Source organism: Lygodium microphyllum, chromosome 23 (assembly GCF_053477565.2).
Source record: "Lygodium microphyllum isolate KBCC chromosome 23, Lygodium_microphyllum_v1.1.10, whole genome shotgun sequence".
NCBI lineage: Eukaryota > Viridiplantae > Streptophyta > Polypodiopsida > Schizaeales > Lygodiaceae > Lygodium > Lygodium microphyllum.
The window spans coordinates 68,437,734-68,458,717 of record NC_141157.1 but is presented as its reverse complement, the minus strand read 5'-3'; the positions used below and the strand labels follow the sequence as shown (position 1 = coordinate 68,458,717).

The 20,984-nt window shown below is 35.0% G+C and overlaps 1 pseudogene; it reads right to left on the bottom strand.

Moving 5' to 3' along the window:
* Positions 1-16,946: 16,946 nt before the first annotated feature.
* LOC148016298 (triose phosphate/phosphate translocator, chloroplastic pseudogene) lies at positions 16,947-17,571 on the bottom strand (annotated as a pseudogene).
* Between the last annotated feature and the right edge of the window lie 3,413 nt (positions 17,572-20,984).

The window sequence follows — 20,984 nt, the reverse complement described above, 5'->3', positions numbered from 1 at the left end:
CCATACTTAACTAAGTACTTGTTAAACTTACGAGAGATATACTCATAATCTCCATTAGATCTCAAGCATGAGATATAATATCCAAACTCTTTTTTAGCATGTGTTTGAAAGTCCTTGAAAACATTTAGCACTTTATCCTTGTGTTTCAAAATATACAATCAAGTATATTTATTGAACTCATCAATAAACAAGACGTAATATCTTGCACCATCGAAGGATACATTATGCACTAGATCCCAAATATTTAAATGCACCAACTATAATTGTCTAATGTCATTTTTGACATGTTTAATAAATGAAACTCTTGTTTGCTTCTCAAATTAGTAAGTGGAATATACATATTCTAACTCTATATATTTGAAATTTGGCAAATCGAGTAGGATCTCCTTTTATTGCATGGTTTTCAATTGTATGCGTACATGTTCAATGTGCTTATGTTAGATTTTCACATCTTTGCCTATTTCAGTGTCATAAGTAAACATGGTTGCCTTTAACTTAGGAATAGTAGTATAAAAGGTAAACACATTGCCATCCCGTTTGTCTTTACCAATCAGCTTGTAGCCATTTTTAAACTCTTCAATAAAACAATAATATCTATTAAGCTTGACTTGTAGATGTTACTTCGCCATTTATCTAACAAATAATAAATTTTTAGTGATAAGCGGTACATATACACATCATAGTCTTTTTCTTTTCATCATGCATGACTAGTGGTACAACACATGTATGCTTGATGTCATTTTGTGTATCATCACCCATACATATGTAGCTATGAGCTTGTAATCATCTCATCAAATCATTTTTCATGTGAGATTATATGATTTGAGACACATGAGTTAATTTATCACTTTTCATCAGTCTGTTTGATTGATCATCAATATCATTACTAGAGAATGTATAGTTATTATGTTGTTTGTCTTTTTCTTTTATGTTAGTTTGCTTTTTATGAGAGTTTTTTGTTATATGTCCATACTTGCCACAATAACGGCAATCTTTGTTTTTATTTGATTAATCATGAGACTACCAAGGACCACCTTTCTCTTTAGGTGATTTTCCATTGTCTCTAAAAGAACTTGATCTTCTTTGATATTGTATATTTTGATTTTACCAAGCATTTTGTTGCTATCCATAAGAATTTCGAGTGTCGTTATGATCTTGAGAGGCTCCACAAGCCTTGTCAATGCAAGTAACTCATTCTAATTAGGGGGGTTTTGTGGTATAGAAATTGATGTGCTAAAGATTTTTTATTCCTTATCTAAGCCATTTAAAGTAATTGCAATCATGTCATCATCGTCAACCTTCCATCCAATAGAAGTAAGCTGATTTGTAATGGTTTTAATTTCTGTGGTATAAGCATGTATGCTTTTGTCATTTCTTGACATGTTATTGAATTATTGCTTTTACTACATTTTTTGTGCATGAGTGACATTATCATAGTTCTTTATAAGAATCTTCCATGCATCCTTTGGAGTTTGACAATTAGTGATTTGCATGGCCATAACATGTGATACGTATAAGGAGAACCAATGAAAAATTTTACTAGCTCTTTCCATCCACTGCTTATGAGCTATCTACTGCTCAGGAGTAGGATTTATCAAGCAATCTTGGTTTACCTTTATTGCAAGTACATAAATCTCAATAACCTCTCTCAACCAGAAAGTTTTGGATTCTAAACTTCCATAGAGCAAGGTTTTTATTGTCTAGTTTCTCCCCCACAATTTGAGTGAGATTATTAGTTATTGTTGCATTAGCCATAATGCTACCAATTCAAGACAGTGCAATGTCTTTTCAACTAGGCAACATCAGTGCTTTCAAGTACTTTGATCAACCTTGTTATAGTTTACTAGCTATAGTTGCAAATATGATCAACTGCTCAAGATATAAATTAAGTGTATTTACGGCAATTAGTGGTAGTGTAACCAAGCTCTAAGATAATAAATGTAGTTGAAATCTACAACTTAAAAACTCCAACAAGCATCTTTATACATGTACATGACATCCAAATATTCAATACATTCACTGGAAGTGCTCGATTGATATCAAATGGCTTTATGGATAACCTGTCAAGATGAGTGTTGGCTATAAATTGTATTACAACAACAAAATGACAATAAAATTGAGCTTAACTTAGGTGTAAATTAACTCAAAAACATCTCAAGATATCACCACAATATCCTAGCATCAAAATATGTTCATACAAGCACTAGTAGATGTATAAAACTCATGCCAATATGCAATGAACCCTTTTATAGTCAATGATGATAGACAAGTAATCCGTAATAACCAATAGTTAAAAAGTATGTAATAACTAGGGTATTCTCATCTTAGTAGCACTTTATAGTATCTTAAACATTTGGCATAACATATGGGAGTTGGAATGTATCCATATGAGGATCAATATTTTCATGTTCAACATGTATACATGAAGAAGGGCCTTCATTTTGTCAATAACTAGCCAATGGTCTTGTTATACTAGTAATAAAATAGATTTGAGCTGAGCAAGCAATGCTCAAAGAATCTGAGATAGTATCCCAAAACAACCAAGCATCATCTAAGAATGAGTGTTGTCTGTTGCAGTATACGCTGAGTTTGCATAAGTCTATATTGGATATCTCAAAATCTATGCAAAATTTGGAAAAACCTTATGTTGCAAAGTTGTAGATCACATTGAAATGGTTAGGAAGCTTGGGCCGTTCCTCCAAAATCCATTTTTGAAGCAAGATATGACTTTTGCAAAAAAACGAGATATTGTAAGGTTTATCACATATTGAAGGTTCATAGATTGAAGGTTAAGTCCAACTTCACAACTCTAACTCTCTCGTGAAGCCAAGGAGTTGTGATATCATGTTCAAAGAGAGTGGAAGAGACATATAAGAATGGGAACCATGAACGGAGAGTAGTGTACTCTCTCTTCTTCCATTATTCATTCATTGTCTAACACATAAAGCTACTAAGTCTAAATCTCAGATATAGTGTATGAAAATAGGTCACTAATTGACAAGACACCTCTAACCTAAGTTAAGTCTAACCAACTTATTATTATGGCACACAAGACGGTGACAGCTAGCTACAATTGTACAACTAAGTTGATGTAGATATTGACCTTGAATCTCAACATGGCTTGCATATTTCTAAATCTTCCATCTTCATCCCTAGATGTGTAGCTTTAATGGGGACTATATCAAGCTTTAAGGTTAGAGAGATAGCAAAATTCTTCCTTTTCTCTTTGAATAAGTGCAGGGTCTTTTGAGTGCTACTTTTTAGATTGTATTTTTTATTTTTTGGATTTTTGTAGAATACTTGGCTAATTCTTTATTGTACCAAGTCACAAACATTTTACATGAAAACTATCAATTTATCGTCAAGATAGTTTTGGTAAACCTTGGTAGAAAAAGAGCAATGGCATTATGATTTTCATAGGTAAATTCTATATTTGAATCAAACAAGGCATTGTAATATCCTTGAGTTCCCAAAGTTCAAAATCATGTGAACTAGGGGCATGAAAATTAAATTTATCAAAGTAAAAGTTTTTAAAGTCTCCCCAAGTTTTGGAAGTTTAAATGCACATGAACTAGGGGAAAGAGAAGGAAATGAATCAAAATCACATGTGTTTGAACTTTGGGAGCTTAGGGATATTATAGGTATATGGAGTAAGGTGCACCACTATATTAGTTCCTATGATCTTATCATATTTGAGACTCGGTGTTACTTGAACTTCAATTGGAAATTTGAAATGACTTGGAATCAAGTAAGTGTTTACCTTAGTGTCTATAGGTACCTTCTTTTGGAAAAAACATCTCCTTTGGAGCAGTTGTCATTGTAGAGCTATGTCTACAAGCACACGGCATAAAACTTAAATTTATGTTGAGTCTTCTTGACCATGGTTATGGTTGGAATTAGTGCACGATTGATGATATTTATCATTGCATAGGGAATAACAATAGAAGCTTTTCCCTTTTCAAGCTACTTAATTTTTCAAAAACCACTTCCATGGTAGATTTGATCACTTGTAATTATGCAAAATTTTATACAAGACATTAACAATTGATATGTTTTATCTCTATAGTAACTTCTTTAAAGTCCATGCTAATTTTTTGTATTTGAGATTGTGTTAGCATTTATGTGCATGTCTCAGTGTCTTGATAGAGTCAAGCGCATGGGATCTAAAAAGTTTGCATTTTTAAAGAGTATCTTTAAGAATGCCTAATGATTGTTTAGGGTTTGGCACATCATGTGGGTATTGAGCATCTCTTGTACTTTCTCTTTCTTGTTTTTGCATTTGTTTTTCCCTTTAGTGTCGGTATTGCTACCCCATTGAGATTGGTGAATGATCTTGTTTATTTTTGATGATCTTTCTCCTTCTGTTTCTTTTTTGGAGAGGGAAATTGTTGAGGATTGGCCTTCTCCCCATTATTGATGACTTTCCCATCCAAAAGATGTTGAGAGGTTTATCTATGAGCATTGAGATTATATGATTCTAAGGAATGGCCATGATCATATTTGAAAGAGGGTTCTTTACTCATAGAATCATATCCTTAATATGACTAACTCGGAGGGTCACTAAGTTCAATATCATCATTGTAATCTAGACTTCATGTTTGAAGATCATATTCATCTCCTAGTGATGATATTTGATGATGTGCAATAATCCTTTCTTTGCTTCTTTGTTTCTTTTGAATTTCATGTGAATGCTAATAGTCTTACTTTTTTGTGGACTTCTATTACCTAGATATCTATTGTTCTTGTAGATATAACACTTTAAGTTCCTCTTCTTTTACTATAGGCTAGTTGTCTTGAATGGTGATGTCTTCTTGGTTTGTAATTCCTTTTAGGATTGTATTTATTGTCAGTAGAATATTCATAGAAATAATAGGTACAACCAAAATGTTTCTAAAATTTGATTTCGTATAAACAAACATTGTTTGGGATTCTAGGATAGAAATGTGTAGCTTTTTGTTGGTTATAGACTTCTTTGATCACCATATCAACCATTTAACATAGTTGAACCCATAACTTTCATAGAAGTCAAATCATTCTTCTTTCATTTTGCTAATTACCATAGTTCGAATGGAATCAAGGAGGTAATAAAGTGTTCCTTCATTGTGGTATTATGGGATTTTTATGCTTCGCACGCGTGCACGCACGCACACACACACATGTATGCATAATGCTTAGTATCTATTTAAAAAATAATTTAGAGAGAGAGAGAGAGAGAGAGAGAGAGAGAGAGAGAGAGAGAGAGAGAGAGAGAGAGAGAGAGAGAGAGAGAGAGAGAGAGAGAGAGAGAGAGAGAGAGAGAGAGTGTGTGTGTGTGTGTGTGTGTGTGTTCAATTGGGTGGGGGAGATGATATAACATAAATATAATCCCCACTCACCCTTTAAGAGAAAGTCATATTTATTCCTTGAATACCAAACTCTTGCTATGTAGGAATTGTAACCCAGTGCACTTGGAGTATGAATCTACTTATTCAATTAGGATATGATGTGTTTATACTCTATGATGCCAGGTGGATATAATTATACATGATGGATATTTAACTTAGGTGGATATCATTATACATGATGGATGTCTAATTTTGGTGTGTTTTTAGAAAATAGTTGAATTGTATGTGGGTATAGATCATGGCTATCAAGTTGTTAGGCGTAGTCATTGTGAACACATATGCTCACCCTTAAGAGGTAATATGTATCTTTATGTTAGCTTATGGTTTGAAGGATTATATTATATGGATGCACATTTCTTACTTTTGTGGAAGTTATGGATGTGCAATATTGCATTACTCATTGTGAAAGTGATAATCAAGTACAATGCTTTATAGAAGCTCCATAGGTAACATTCTACACCACTGTGCTTATGGAATTCATGACCTCTTTCTAGACTGCTAGTGGCTTCCTTCTCCATTTCTCCATACAAAGAGACATACAAGCAAGTGGAATTACCAAATTCTCAACAATGTGTCTTCAGTTACTACCAGCTTAACTACTCTATCTAATCCAAAGGTCATCTTTTTACCATACAACCATATAAACCTCATTCAACATATTAGTCTAGATCCAATCAATGTCTTGAATTACACATGGCTTCTCCTCATCATGATGAAAACCTTGCAACTTTAAGCACCATGGTCAATGGTGATACCTTACAAGGGTAGGGCATTGAGCATATTCAACATTGTTATATAATCCTAAAAGACACACTACCCTTTTGCCCACCCATTGAGTTGCTTACTCCATAATAGTTTAATGATAAAAACAATGAGTTTATTAAATATAAGTGTATCTCAAGTGCAATGATACATGCTATAATACTCATAAATTATTACTATTATTTGGTCTTTACAAGATATCTTTAAAAATTTTCAAGTTTGAAATGAAAGTAATTCATCAACTAACCAAGTACTTATATTCTTTCTTCTTTTTGTTTATGACTTGAATGCATGTAACTATGAAAAAAAAAAGAACAAAAAATAAAATAGCAATACAATAAACACCCATGTGTAAGATAGCCATATCCTCACTCTTCCATTTCTTGAACAAGAAAGCCACAACACAATACTTCTTTTTGGGCCAACTTCCTTCATAATTGATGCTTTTTTCTTTCAGTTAGTGTCAGTCATTGTTAGTCAATTACAAAAGATTGTGTTTACGAGTCCAAGCTTTCATCTTGGAACCTAATTCACTTGTGTAATAATTATCTACTCATTGTCTATGTTAACATGAATCTAGTCTTCATTTTTCATTCACCATAGCTCTTGGCATGCTCTAGATCTTGACATTTTAACATAGTATTAGAGCTTAATTGACCATGGCCCAGCTATCTTTTCACTCCTCTAAGCTTCTCTTCATCTCAGTCCAGTTCAATTTGAGTGTATGATCATTTTTCACTCGAATCTCACAATCACTATTAGGCAACCATAGCTAAAATAGTACCTATCTATCTTGGAGTCTTTGGATCTCTTTAATTAAGCCATATTGTTCATTAATTTCTTATGGAGAGTTACTACTTTGCTTAGGGCATACCATCCTATAACTTTACACTTTGATATTGTGTGCTGTAAAAGTCAGCATGTTGTTGTTGTTAAAGCTTTTTTTAAAGACTAGAATAGTTGTCTTTTTGTTAGTTTGTGGGAGCTCACTCAAGCTAATGAGGGAGGAAATGATAATTGCTTATTTTTTGTCATTTTTATATTTTTTTTGGTAAAATTGAAGGGCTTTGGCTTTGTATTATGCATTATTTTTCATAAAATTCAATTAAAAATAAGGTTGTAAAGCCATATTTGGGCTGTGCTGAGGTGGAATTAGAAGTTGAGAGTCGGGGTATTTTTAGATGAATAATTTAGGGAGCGAAAAATAATAAGTGATAGAAGGCAGATGCGAGAAATTTTTTAGTGAAAAACGTAGATATTTTGGAGACAGGTAGAAATACGGGTATAATCTAGCATGCATACATGGATTTTGGGTCAAGAAGTTGTAAGCAGCGATGACAAATTAGGTCTAGAGATGTGAAGAGATGTCAAAGAAACCGGTTTAAGTAGGAAAAATGTTATTTTTGAAAAGAGATTATTCAAGAATTGGGGGGGAGGAGGGGGAGCTATCATGTGAAGAAGAGAGTTGAAGACGGAAAGAATACAAGAAAAAATAGGTGCTATCATTTTGGAAGTTTTTTTGTTGATTTGCTGCAGATGTTGCCTCATTTCAAACATGGATTGGTTGCATTTGATCCTCTCTTACATCTTCAACCTCATACCATTCTTGATCATGATTCTTGAGTGTAAAGAGAGAAAATTTCAGCAAGATTAAAGAGATATTAGTGCGTATTAGTGGGAGAAGCGAAAGATTAAGGATTTTGAAGATTGTTAGAAGTGAAGGGAGAGGAGGAGCAAGCACCAACACTCTCAAATACGGTGGATCATCCTTAATTATCTTCTTAATCAGGTATGAATGTTTTCATTAAAAAGTGAATAATAAATGGATAGAATATATGATTTATGACTGTATGCATTCATTTTATGATCTCTGAAGGTCAAATGAAAGAGAAAAATTAAAGTTCTTGTATTATTTGTACTAAAATGGTGGAGAAATGGTTGAAATTAGGGTAAAAATTGTATTTTTAGGTCATAATTAGGAAAAATTAAGAGTTTTGTATAATGTTGATAAGAATTAAGTTTAAAAAAATTTATAATGCATTGAAAAAAATCTAAAAATAAAGTTTTATATGTTAGAGATAAATCTATTAAAAGATATATGCATTTTAGTATAAAAATGACAGTTTTTTACTGTAATTAATAATAATTAAGATTATTAGTAAAAAAATAAGAATGAGAATCCAAAAAAGAGTTAAATTAGGTCATGATGGATTTATCTATTAAATCTTAGTTTAAATGGACTTTTGAAATTAAAGTTATTGAATTTTAATGGTGAAAATAATAGGTTTTTGGTGTTTTTGGGTAGCAATTAGTAAATATTAAAATTAAATGAAAATTTTTATGGATGAAATTTGAAACTCCAACTATATTTACTATAATGAATTTCTGGTTAATAGGATTCGATGTATTATGATCAGATGTAATTATTATAAATATTTTTATTTTTCTGGATAGTAGTAATGAAAAATCAATAATTTTTTATAATGAGTGAGTTAGAATAAATATTGAAAAGAGACTATAGTTTATTTATTGTTCAAAATCTACTCATAACATTTTATTAAGAATGGACTTCATTTGTATGTACTTCCTTTGTTAAATAGCTCAAGGTTGAAACATTAACTAGTAAATACTAGTGATAGTATTAAAGTATTAGCAAAAATTAAGTATGGATTAAAATTTTAAAAGTAATTTCTTTCTCTGGTAGAAATATTGAATATAATGAAATTTATATATTATAGGTTGTAGTTCAAAATGAAAGTTAAATAGTGATGTTTAGTAAATTGTAAGTATGCAAAGAAGGTTATTAGTTGGACTACTAAGAAAGAGGATAATATGAATTTTATGTTGATAATTTAAAGATGAAGAATATATAAATATCCACCTTAAACTTTAATTAATACAATGGCTTTACACATAGCCATTTTGCCTACGTATCTGGGGACTTTCTCGGGGGGGCGTTAAGAGCTTGAGGGCATCAAGCTTGGGTTTGTGGACATTGATGAGGTTGCTTAATTGGTACTCCTTGAGAATGGGGCCAAATTTTTCCTCAATGGCCCCAGTTAAGAGTGTTGGTAGGTCATCTTCACCATGGCTGGGTAAGCACAACTTCTTTTATACTCTCTTTGTAGAGAGGTATATTTGTGGCCCTAAATGTGGACCATGGAGCTTGTAAGGAGCTTCTCCAGGATGGTATGGGTGTTGAGATGGACTATGGTAGTGCTCCATGTGGGAGATTGAAGACATTGGTGAGCTACAAGGGCGAGTCCATGGTTGGTGGACATCTATAGAGCCTCAAGATTGAGGCGTGAAACTTTCTCTGTGGTGAGTTAAAAGGATGTCATGGCAAGGAGATGGAAAGAGCAAGACACAAAGAAAGCAAGAGAAGTGAAAGTAGCTTTGCACACAAGTGTTGGGCAAGAAATAAGGATGCTGAAGAGGAGAATCTTTCTTAAAAGACCATGTGATTAGTACGAAAGGACTATAGCCAATGCATGTGTGTCACATAAGCAAAACATGCCATACCCAAATATGATTAGAATGGGTTTTTCAAGATACCATAACACCATTGGCGGTATGAGCTAATGAGTGGGTTTTATAAATGAACACCGTGTCACTAAGAGTAGTGACTTCTGATAGCCATTTGATCTACAAATGGGCAACTTGTGGGGAAGTAAATCTAGAATTTGATTGCAAGGAGTGGTAAGGGAATTAAGTGTGGTAGGAAATGGACATTGGAAATCTTCAACATGATAGTGGCATAGCCGAAATCCATTAACAAGTTTCGGTAGTAGCTTACCCTATAAATTGGTTTGATGGAATGAGTTAGTATTGGAATCATGAAAGACCTAGAAATAACCGCTCCATTGAAACTTGAGCTTGCTTGTAAGGTTTCCCATATGAGTCTTAAAGACCAGGATGAGTTGGCCCTTCTGGAACAGTGGATAGTTGGTTTACTTGGTGCTTTTGCTAAGCATGGACTTCAAATAGAATGTAGGTGTTGCGGATCTAGTCTTCGAGTTGGGTAGTGGCTTCCATTCCAAATGGAAGGGATTCCTCTAGGATGAGTCGATCTTATATTGCGAGTCGAAAGCTCAGTAATACATACTTTAGGGGTGTAATGGCTTCCAGACCAAACGCTAATTTGTACGGAGTCATGCCGATAGTAGTGACCTTGAAGGAAGTTTGGAAGGCCGATAGTGTTGTTAGGAGCTTAGTATCCCAATCTTTTTTGTTTTGATCTACCAACTTCGTTACAATTTTACATAGGATCTTATTGGTGGATTCTACTAAGCCATTAACTTGCAGATAATAAGGAAAAGACTTTTTATGCACAATGAGAAAAAATGAGGTGAGCTCTTTGATGACTTTATCAACAAATTGTGTACCTATGTCGCTAACCTATTCAATCGGAGTACCGTACTTGGTGAAAATATCTTGGAATAAACATCTAGCAACTAATTTGGTAGTGTTATTTGGTAGAGCCCATGCTTCTATCCATTTGGTGCAATAATTTGTTTGCTATCAAGATATACTCGTTTTTTGTATAAGCAACGGGCATAGAAATGGGACCAATGGAGTCGAGTCTCCATTTCTAGAAGGGTTCCAGAGGTAGAATTAGTCAAAGTAGCAAGCGATCTCTAAATTTAGGCTCTCACCCAACCTTTGATGGGAGTCATAGTTTTGGACCCACTTGTAAACATCACCATGCATGGTGAGCCACCACAAGCCAGAGCTTGCTAGATTTTGCAGGTTGTTACTTCAACAATGAAGTGACCATAAGAAATTCCTTGATGTGGTTCCTCCATGATAACAAGCAACTCCATTGGTAGTACCACTCTTTATACCACTCTAGAGAGAGTGTGGTAATACAATCGGCCCATAATAACCTCAAAATCCAAGCTCCAGAGAGCCAATCACATGTATTGGCTTGACATTGCCGCTACATGAACTAAGTGAATCACCCATCTCGACTCGAACATAATTAACTACTCAAGAAGGCCCTTCCTTAGATACACCAGTTTCGAAGAAAGCCATCATTTCTTCATACCATGACCATGGAGGGTGGGGTTTCTAGAGCATCCATTTTTGTTGCAAATAATTATGCATCTAGGAAGTCATTTTTGACGACACCAATTGGAGATTCTCTTGAATCAAGGTGGGATAGAAAGTTGGCAATGACATACTAGATTCCAAGGCGACATATTATTGTACCTAGTGACATTTTGTTGCTTGACCAACCTAGCTGAATGATCCACATGAAAAATGAAAGCATGCCCAAGTAAATAATGCCAAGACTGCTTGATTGAGTAGATCATGTGAAGGCATACTCATTTGGTGAATGAATAGTTTCTCTCTACATGGGACAATTGTCTTCTTGCATAAAACACTGGTTGGAAGTATCTATTGGCATCCTATTGCATAAGCACACTACCAATAGCCATGTCAGAGGCATCAATAAATACATGAAAAGTTTTTTCCCAATGTGGTGGGATCACAATTGGGGCTCTGGAGAGTAATAGCCAAAGGTGATGAAATGCTAATTCAGCTTCATCATTTCACTTATAGATAGGTTTGACCACATGCAACAATTTATTCAAGGGGACAACCAAGTGTGCCAAAAGTCATGCAGCTTCTTTTTCTTTTTTGGAACTATGACAATCAAGGAAATCCAATCCACTCAATCTACTAGAGTGATGAATCCAACTCGTAGTAGTCGATCTAGCTTCTCTTTAACTTGTTTGGCCATGTGAGCGTTCATCTTGTAGTGGTGCATATGGACTAAGACAACATCCAGTTTTAGAGAAATCCAGTGCTAGTAGAAGCGAGAATCCAGTCCTTTCATCTCAGAGTATTCCCAAGCAAAAGCATATTTCAACTCAATCAACAGAATGAGGAGTTGTTGATAGAAGTCTATTGGGCACTGATTTTGATTGGTTTGCATACCAAGATTTAATGTGTCCAATTCATTTTCTGTTACCCTTGTGACCTTCTACATTTGTACCTCGTGCTCTTGATTTAGGATTTCTTTGATGTTAGTGTCAACAATCTGATTAGCATTAGTATTATCTTATTTACCTTTCGAGTTTTGAGTTTCACAACTCTCTGGACTATTGTCATTTTCCTACTTCTCTGGGACTTCGAACTGTAGACTTTGTGGTTGTATCTACAACTCACTAATTTGTAACACATTAATGAGACACTAGGGTTTTAAATCGGCATTAGCCTTCAATAATTTCTCTTCTTCATCATCACTTAAGCCCTCCACCATATTGACTATTTCAATGATAGCTAGTGGTCTGTAGTGTGGGGCAACATTGGTCAAGAAGATAGTTACTTTATGTTGATTCTTACAGATTGTAAGCTTGGTTATGGCTAACTCTTACTTGACATAGCCAAGGTCTTCCCAATAGTAGGTGATAATATTCGTCGCAGCATGATCCATATTCAACACAACTATGGAAATTGAAAATTGAATTGTGGCAATTTATAGAAGTATAGAGTTGATGATACCAAGAGGTCTTACGCATTGTTGATTAGCCATCATTAGTAGGAAGGGAGTTGGGTCCTTATCCATCAATCCCAATTCTTGACAAAAGTGGCCAGTGTGGATATTAACATCGGATCCATTATCAAGCAAGATGTTTTGGATGTTCAAGTCTTTGCATCGAATATGAATAATCAGAATGGTTGGATCAAATAGGGGGTTTGATGGCATTAGTTTTTGTTGGATTTTTTAAACTATTGCCTTTAGAGCATGGGCCATCATAGCCACTACTTTTGGCTTTGGTATTACAGGGCACTTCAACCAAATCACCCTTAAGATTGATCCTTGAAAGCCAGGACAAGATTTAAGGGGTCACCTAATGGCTCAATAATATTCATGGGTCCCCATCTAGTTAATCCTTCGAATGATTCTAGAATAGCTAAAGTACTTGGTGTATTCCCTTTCACTGTTGGGGGCTTAGCACTAGGTGGTTGACTTTTTCTTCCGCTAGGGTTAGCATTTGAGGCTTTACACTATCTCTAATCAAGGTGACCTTCTAGATTCATCTTGTGATCTTTACTGGGGTTATCATCTGGTAATTGGCTTTTTTACTTATGAGGATAAACTTTTGGCTGCTTCCCTTTGTGAATCCCAAGGTTACCTGTATTCTTTGCTCCATTGGGTTGCGGATGCTCTCTTGCAACTTGCTTGTTTTTCACTTCTGTTGGGTTTTCTACTCTTTGTGCAAATTCATGCTACAATTTGAACTTTGTAGACTCTGGACCTATGGGCCAATTTGGGATTCAAGTGACTCCATGATGCTAGGTGTGGTCTCCATGATGCTAGGTGTGGTTGTGTTTTCACAATGTGTTTCATTCCTTGAGTAGGTGGGGTATGCGCATTAAACTGTGGATGTTTCCTTGCACACGAGTTGTCTGACCAATTTTTAAGTTTGACCTCCGGATTAGAGCTCAAAGTCCAATATTTCATCGCCATTGGCTCACCTATAGTCCATCATGCCACTTGATGGTAGACCTTCTCTTGCTTGGGCCAGGAAGTTCTTATGGGTTGCAATGTGACATCTTTGTAGGTTTTGTTTGACGAAGTAATCACATGCATATCCAATTTTGGCAATTCCTTGATCTCCACTATGTTAGCATTGGGAATTTGTGTTGGCCTTGTCCTTATCTTTTCTAAGCATCATAGGCTTGAGCATCAGGACACTCTGATAAGAATGCCTTTTTAAACCAATTATTATTATAGAAACCATGCTAATCAAGCATTTAGAAAATATTTTTAACTTTTTTCTCAATAAAAATACTTTATCTGCACATATATCATTCATTTTTATCACTTTCAAATAAAAGGAGACTTATCGTAAGACATTTCGTAAAGTTGCTTTATTTTTTATGATTTCGAGATCGCTTAGGCAGCCTGCTTACAATTTACATAGTTGCTAATAACTACCTTCATAATGTCCTGCAATACCACAATAGTTGCAAGACCCAAGTTTTCTTCATTGTGCTTGGCCTCCACCATGGCTTCTATTGCTTCCCCTACCTCTTGCACATCCACCTCTATTTTAATAATTTTGAGACCGATTTTTTTGTCCCTGATAGCACCACAACCTTGGCCTCAACCTTAGCCTCTTGCATTACCACCAAAACTTCAACTATGGCCACCTATCATTAATGCATGTTCTTTTCTCTTAGTACTAGAGGTACCACTTGTGCCTATGATAACACCTTATTTTATGAATCTAGTTTCTTCACTCATTTTAGTAGGGAAATGAGATCATTAAAGATTAGTGTATTCTCCCTCATTGAGATGCCAGTAAACAAAAGATCGATACTCCTTGCCTAGATCGTGTAGGCATTGCATACTACAACCACATCATCATCATCAATAGTGACTCCAATGCTACCAAGATTGTCCATAATTCTTCAAATCTTCAATATATACCTAGATATTACTTGTTTTCCTCTCAACATCATACAATTTCTTTTCAAATTCATCTTTTGATCCTTAATTCTCATCAAACAATTTCTCTATTACATCCCATATGTGTTTTGTAGTAGTCTTGTCCTATGTGTGGCCCAATATCCTGTCCTCAATGGTGATGGACACATAATGAATGGTCTTATGGGTCTTTTTCACCCACTCTTTCACTTTTGCATAATCTCTTACTAGCCTAGCCTTTGTACCATCTACTAAATCCCACAAGTCCTTACCAATGAGGTAATTCCTTATGCAAAACTTTCATGCATGATAATTACTCTTGCCAAGCTTTTCACCACCAGTAATCACACTTACATTCATGATTTTTGAAGACATAGTTCCCAACTAAATTTCAATAGAGTAAGCCCAAAAAACCAAGGAAAAATGCTATATGTATGCTTCTATGTCAAATGGTGCATCCATTGCATGAGTATCCATTGTAGAATGATAGATAGAACTCCTCACTAGAGTTGAGCATCAATAGTATCCATAATATACATTCCCAACAAGAATTTGTAGATTTGCATGTCTAGCATAGATAATAAAGATTGAGGATGTCCAATAGAATCCAAAATCATGGACTCAATAAGCACATAATACTCAAACTGCAACCAGCACCAATCATATAATATACATACATACAATGTCCATGAATGCCATCATAAAACACTTCTACAAACAAATCAAGCTCAAGCTTGTAAATCTATAAATATTCTTACTGTAAGTGACTTTAGCATCAGCAAAGTTCATATGACTAAGAGCCTGTTGCTCTTGCTTTTCCAAACATTGGACACTGCCTATTTTAGCATACTATCATTTCAAAAAGTCTCTCTAATCTGCAATTTTCTCTATCCTATACTCAACTTTCAATCATGACTTTCTTTGCATTGTGTAGATCTTGAAGTCAACTTGTTGAATCAATTTTTTTTCTTGTTTTGATATTTCTATAAAAAATTATGGTAGAAATAATGCATGCATATCTAGGAGTCTAGCATAACCATGACTTTGTTTGTCTAGCCCAACCTTCATCACAACTCCAATACGATGCTTTGAAAGCCTTAAAATCGATCCAAGAATCCCAGAAATGAATCCACAAGCTTTTCTTACCTCTCTTCAGCTCCAATGGTGGAAACATGGATATATGGCTCGTTTTGTCGTTTCTTCCCTTTTTCACTCCAAGTGAGTTGTCTATTTTATTTTGTCCTTTATAAAAGCAAGTGCATATTCATGCCCCACAAGGGTTCTTCTTTAATATGGTTGCTACTTGATGTCCAATGGTTAAATTCTTTATCTGGATAATTGCTCAATCACTCTTGAGTGTAAATCTTATATAAGTGAAAAGAGTCACCAACCCAGTGAGCTACCATATTAAGAATGTAACATAGGTATCATACACTTATACACTACAAACAAGATATACTGGAAGGAAGCTTCTTGGGCTCTACTCTCTTCTATTATTCTTAGTGTGTTCTCACTCTATCTAATGAAAATGACTAAGCGTGCCTTATATATGGGCACAACATGCATATTACAACTAATGGTGCAAAGTGTGCCTTATTTGTGGGCACCATAAGCACACCACTATTGAAAATGACTAAGTGTACCTCAGCATAGAGAGAGGTAATTCAGAACATGTTACATTTTGGCACATTCTCATTAAGGTATTCTCGTTTCTTAGAAGCAACTTCTATTGAGAAACACAGACCTAGAACTAGATCGGCTATGGTGGACGCAACTCAAACACACGCTACTACATTATTAGAATGAGGAATTGTAACTCAAGTGAATTAGGTTCCAAGATAGATTAGCTTGGACTCATAAACACAATCTTGAGTGACTCAAATTGATAGTACCATTGCATTGAAATGAGTGTCAAGAACATGCCTTTATAGCTTTTTGGATAGTACCGCTTTTGTTCTCTATGCTTATGCGATTTTGGACATCTCTTCCTAAAGTTTCTAGAGCATACATATTTTCTCATATCTTCCATACAAAGCCACTTATTGGCTAGCCTCTTTTGGGTATACATCATTTGATTTCTCAATACCCCCCCTTAAATGATGAGTCTGTACCCTTGTTGGCTTTTGCCCCCCCTTCATGTGAACATGGACAAGGAGACTAGCTCTTTGGCAACCTAGTCAAGTTTAGGCTTGAAACTTTACATCTTGGTAGGATTTTTACATCCATTGTGGGAAATAAGATCCACTATGTGAAAGATCCACTTTGGGAAAACATAATCCATGATGGAGTTTTTTTTTTTTTTTTTTTGCAAAACATTTTGTTTGTAAGAGCGGAAATTTCTTTATCTTCTTCTTGGTTTAAGACATCGCTAATAGCATGAGAGTGAGAGGTGCAACTCTTTCCAAAGTTTTTGTTGCCAAAAGATGATAGAACATTCCAACCCACAAATTTTTTCATACCAACTTTAGCAATGGCATCAGCAAATCCATGTTGCATTAAGGCAGGGCCCTTAGTCAATATTGCTGGTAGTATACAAAAAAACAGTGCTATGATTGAAATATATGCATAGAGGTTTGTGATGTCCATCCCTGTCATTGTTTTCTTGGAGTATACACTTCTATAGGTAAATGCAATATTAGAAGTCATTGCATTGAGAAATCCAATCCATTTGAAGGTAAATTCCGTCAAAAATTCCATTGACACACCAAGTGCAACTGGAGCAAGAGACAACTAGAGTTTGAAGGGAATCTATTGACTCAGAACAAATTGACAAGTAGCAGCATTGAAGGAAGGTTCCAAAGCTTTAATGCTATGTGTGAATAACACAGCCACAGCTGCAAATGAGACGTTGCTCATCACATATCCTAGAGTATGGAAAAAGGAAACTAGAACTGGTGCTGGATATTCAAAAAACCCATTTGGACTTTTAGTTATAGCCGGGGATGAAAAGTCCCTATCTTTTGCATTTACGGCTACAGCCATACACACAAGTGATGTGGCTATCCTATCTTTTCCTCTTTGTAGTAAGAGCAGAGGTGTGCCATGGCTTGAGCCTAACCCATAGGTTGATGTATTTAGGGGTATTGAAAGTGGTGGTTTCCTGCACATTTCAAAACCCAGAGAAAAGCTGATTGATTTCATGGTATTCAACATGTCATAGAGAGTGCACAAAGTGTTGTTACTGAATGAGCAGCAGAGTGTTGACAAGTTTTAACCAATCGTGGCCTGCTGTGCCTGAAGTCATGCCTTCTTGTAATATCACCACCTGTCACCTCAACAGCAACCACTCCTGCAAACTCATATAAGTCAGTATATGATATGATGGGGGAATGCTCCTTAATCGGCTCCAACAATCGGATAGCAATGTCAAGCCTGGGATTGGCTCCATGAGCAAGCTTCTCAAAATTATAGATGGTTTCGAAAGATACCCCCCAATCCAGGTCTTCACATCATACGTCCTGGCTGAATGCCAAGCTATTCGAACCATGATGGATGCACAGTTCTTCTCAGTGATCAAGGCTCGATGTTTTCTCCTTGCTTTGTCAATTGCGTGCAGATACTCATTGCTCTAACAGCAGGATAAACCTTCCCCATTTACAGAAAGCTAATGAGTAGCTTGTGTTGATGCTTTGCAAACAAGAGAAAGCTTCGATGCTTGTATGTTTCCTTAGGGCATCTTGATGACATACACGCGTTGTTGTTGTTGCTGAACCCACTCCTAAAAACATGCCTTGTTTAGCCCAATGATCACGCTGCAGCCTGCTCTACGAGCAGCTCAACTATCTTCAATTTGGAAAATCAATAGCCTAGATAATCACAATGATCTAAGATGGAAAAAGGTTTTTGATGGCATGTACAAGGAGAAAAAAATCAAAATGGAAAGGATTTAAAGTATGCATGGAAGAAGTATGATGCATCCACTAGCTATCTAGCTTAGCCATGGCTATGATACCATGTTGAGAAACACGGACCTAGAACTAGATCAGCTATGGTGGACGCAAGTCAAACACACAATACATTATCAGAATGAGGAATTGTAACTCAAGTGAATTAGGTTCCAAGATAGATTAGCTTGGACTCATAAACACAATCTTGAGTGACTCAAATTGATAGTACCATTGCATTGAAATGAGTGTCAAGTACATGCCTTTATAGCTTTTTGGATAGTACCACTTTTGTTCTCTGTGCTTATGGGTTTTTGGACATCTCTTCCTAGAGTTTCTAGAGCATACATCTTTTCTCATATCTTCCATATAAAGCCACTTATGGGCTAGCCTCTTTTGGGCATACATTCATCCTCAATGGGGATACATCAGTTGATTTCTCAATAACTTCATATAACACAAAGAAGCTTGCGAGGATGGCTTGAGTTGAATCAACATCATAGAGGGAGATGAATAGGGACTAACTATCATCAAAGAGATATCAGAGAGATGTGTAGCACCTCTACATTAAGCTTGATATATACAAATGATTAATGAGATGATCAAATCTATATTAAAGAGGCTTAGTGAGATGTACATTATCTTCACAATGATCTTGATCATGAGTACAAATCCTTAAGTAAGAAAAATAAATCTTATCTTTTGTCTTTGGCTTCTTAAAAAATATTATGGTTTTTTATTTTAATAAAAAGCTTTGAAATATACATGATATGAAGTTACAATAAGACAGTATAAAGAAGAGGATACATGCAAAAAAGTAAGATATTTACTTAACATCTCTTGATGCTCATTATTTCTATATCTAAAATCATTTTCCTTTGCTTTATTGAAATCAACCATGGATTTTAGAAAACATGTCTATCAATTTAATAAAAAAACATTCGAGTGCATATATCATATTGGTATTGAATCTATCAAAGTACCATTGAGATAGAAATCTTATTTATTAGAGTTTGCCTTATACAAACAGTTTATTTGTATCAAACAAAGAGTTTCATAGAATGTACTAGTTTAACCTTGGGTTTCGAAGTGATTTACTAATCTAAAATTTATTGAATTTGTTGATAGCACAACAAATACAATCACATCCCTCAACTTCCAAAAGAATATAGTAGTATATCAATTTGGTCAACTCAAGGGATGGAGAAACCATGGTATTAAGCTCATTCATATTATGCATGCATAAGAGATGAAGTAGAGTGGAGAAAGCTAATATTCTAGATGAACAATATTAGTGAATATATAAAAATCTTATTCTACAAAGCCAACCCAAAATAAAGTAATGCAACACATGAATAGACAAACAATGATTGGAATCATGGCAAAAATCTAATGTAGTAATTAGACGTCTTTAATATATTGTGGAAGTGCAATATCTATACTTAAACCTCCATTTTATTTGTCAATTCCATATTCAATAAAGGTATCATCATATAACATAAGCTATAAAATCACAATACAATTAATTGTAGCAAAAATCTTTTAAAGTTGTCATTAGCTTCCTAATAACTAAAATATTTATAATTAATTTAACCATGGATACTAAAATCACAATACAATTCATTATACCAAAACATTTTGACACTTCTCATGTACAAGCAAATCATCACTTCATGTTGAAATATTTTGTTCCATAACCTTCATGGATGAAGAATTCAAAGGCTCTTGTGATCTCCACATAACATATATATTCAATCTACACTAGTTCCTTTCAAACTCTATCTCGGTGAAAAGGTTGATCTCATAATAGGATACATTATGATATTTCTATGTTAAGTTCATTGTGTTAGAATGAAACTTCATATCCTTGGTATTGGAATCTATCAAAAGATATCATTCTATACCAAGACACCTATGGATGGCCATGATACTATACCACTTGATAGGAGAAATGGAACAACCCTCCAAATTATTGAGATAGTTTTCTCTATCTCAATCAAATCCACCTACATATATAAATTGACAAACACCAAGAAATTACAACACCCTTGCACATTGTGTTAGCAGTCCTGGGCCAACACAATGTGAGGGGGGACCATCAACATGGTCTCAGGGGCTCCCCTTGAGAAGTAATGACCCAAGGCCCCCTCACATTATACTAGTATAGGGCCAACATAATGAGAGGGGGAAGGGGTCCTTGATAGTAGGAACGTCTCACATTGTCTAACTCAAGGCCACCATAACAAAAGAGAGGAACCAAGGATGGTGCTTGGAAAGTCTTTGTCGTGTTGTGTTGGTCACCATAGATACTTTTCTAACTCCTTTGTAATTTGATTTGCTAGTATCCATTTTATATGTTTTAAATACTTGATACAAGAAATAAGGAAGGTGCCCATCATACAAAGTAATAGGAAAAGATATTAAGAAATAAAGAAGGTACCAAAGAGAAACAACACAATGTGAGGAGGGCCTTGGGCCAGCACAACATAAAAAGGGGCCCTTGAGGCTATT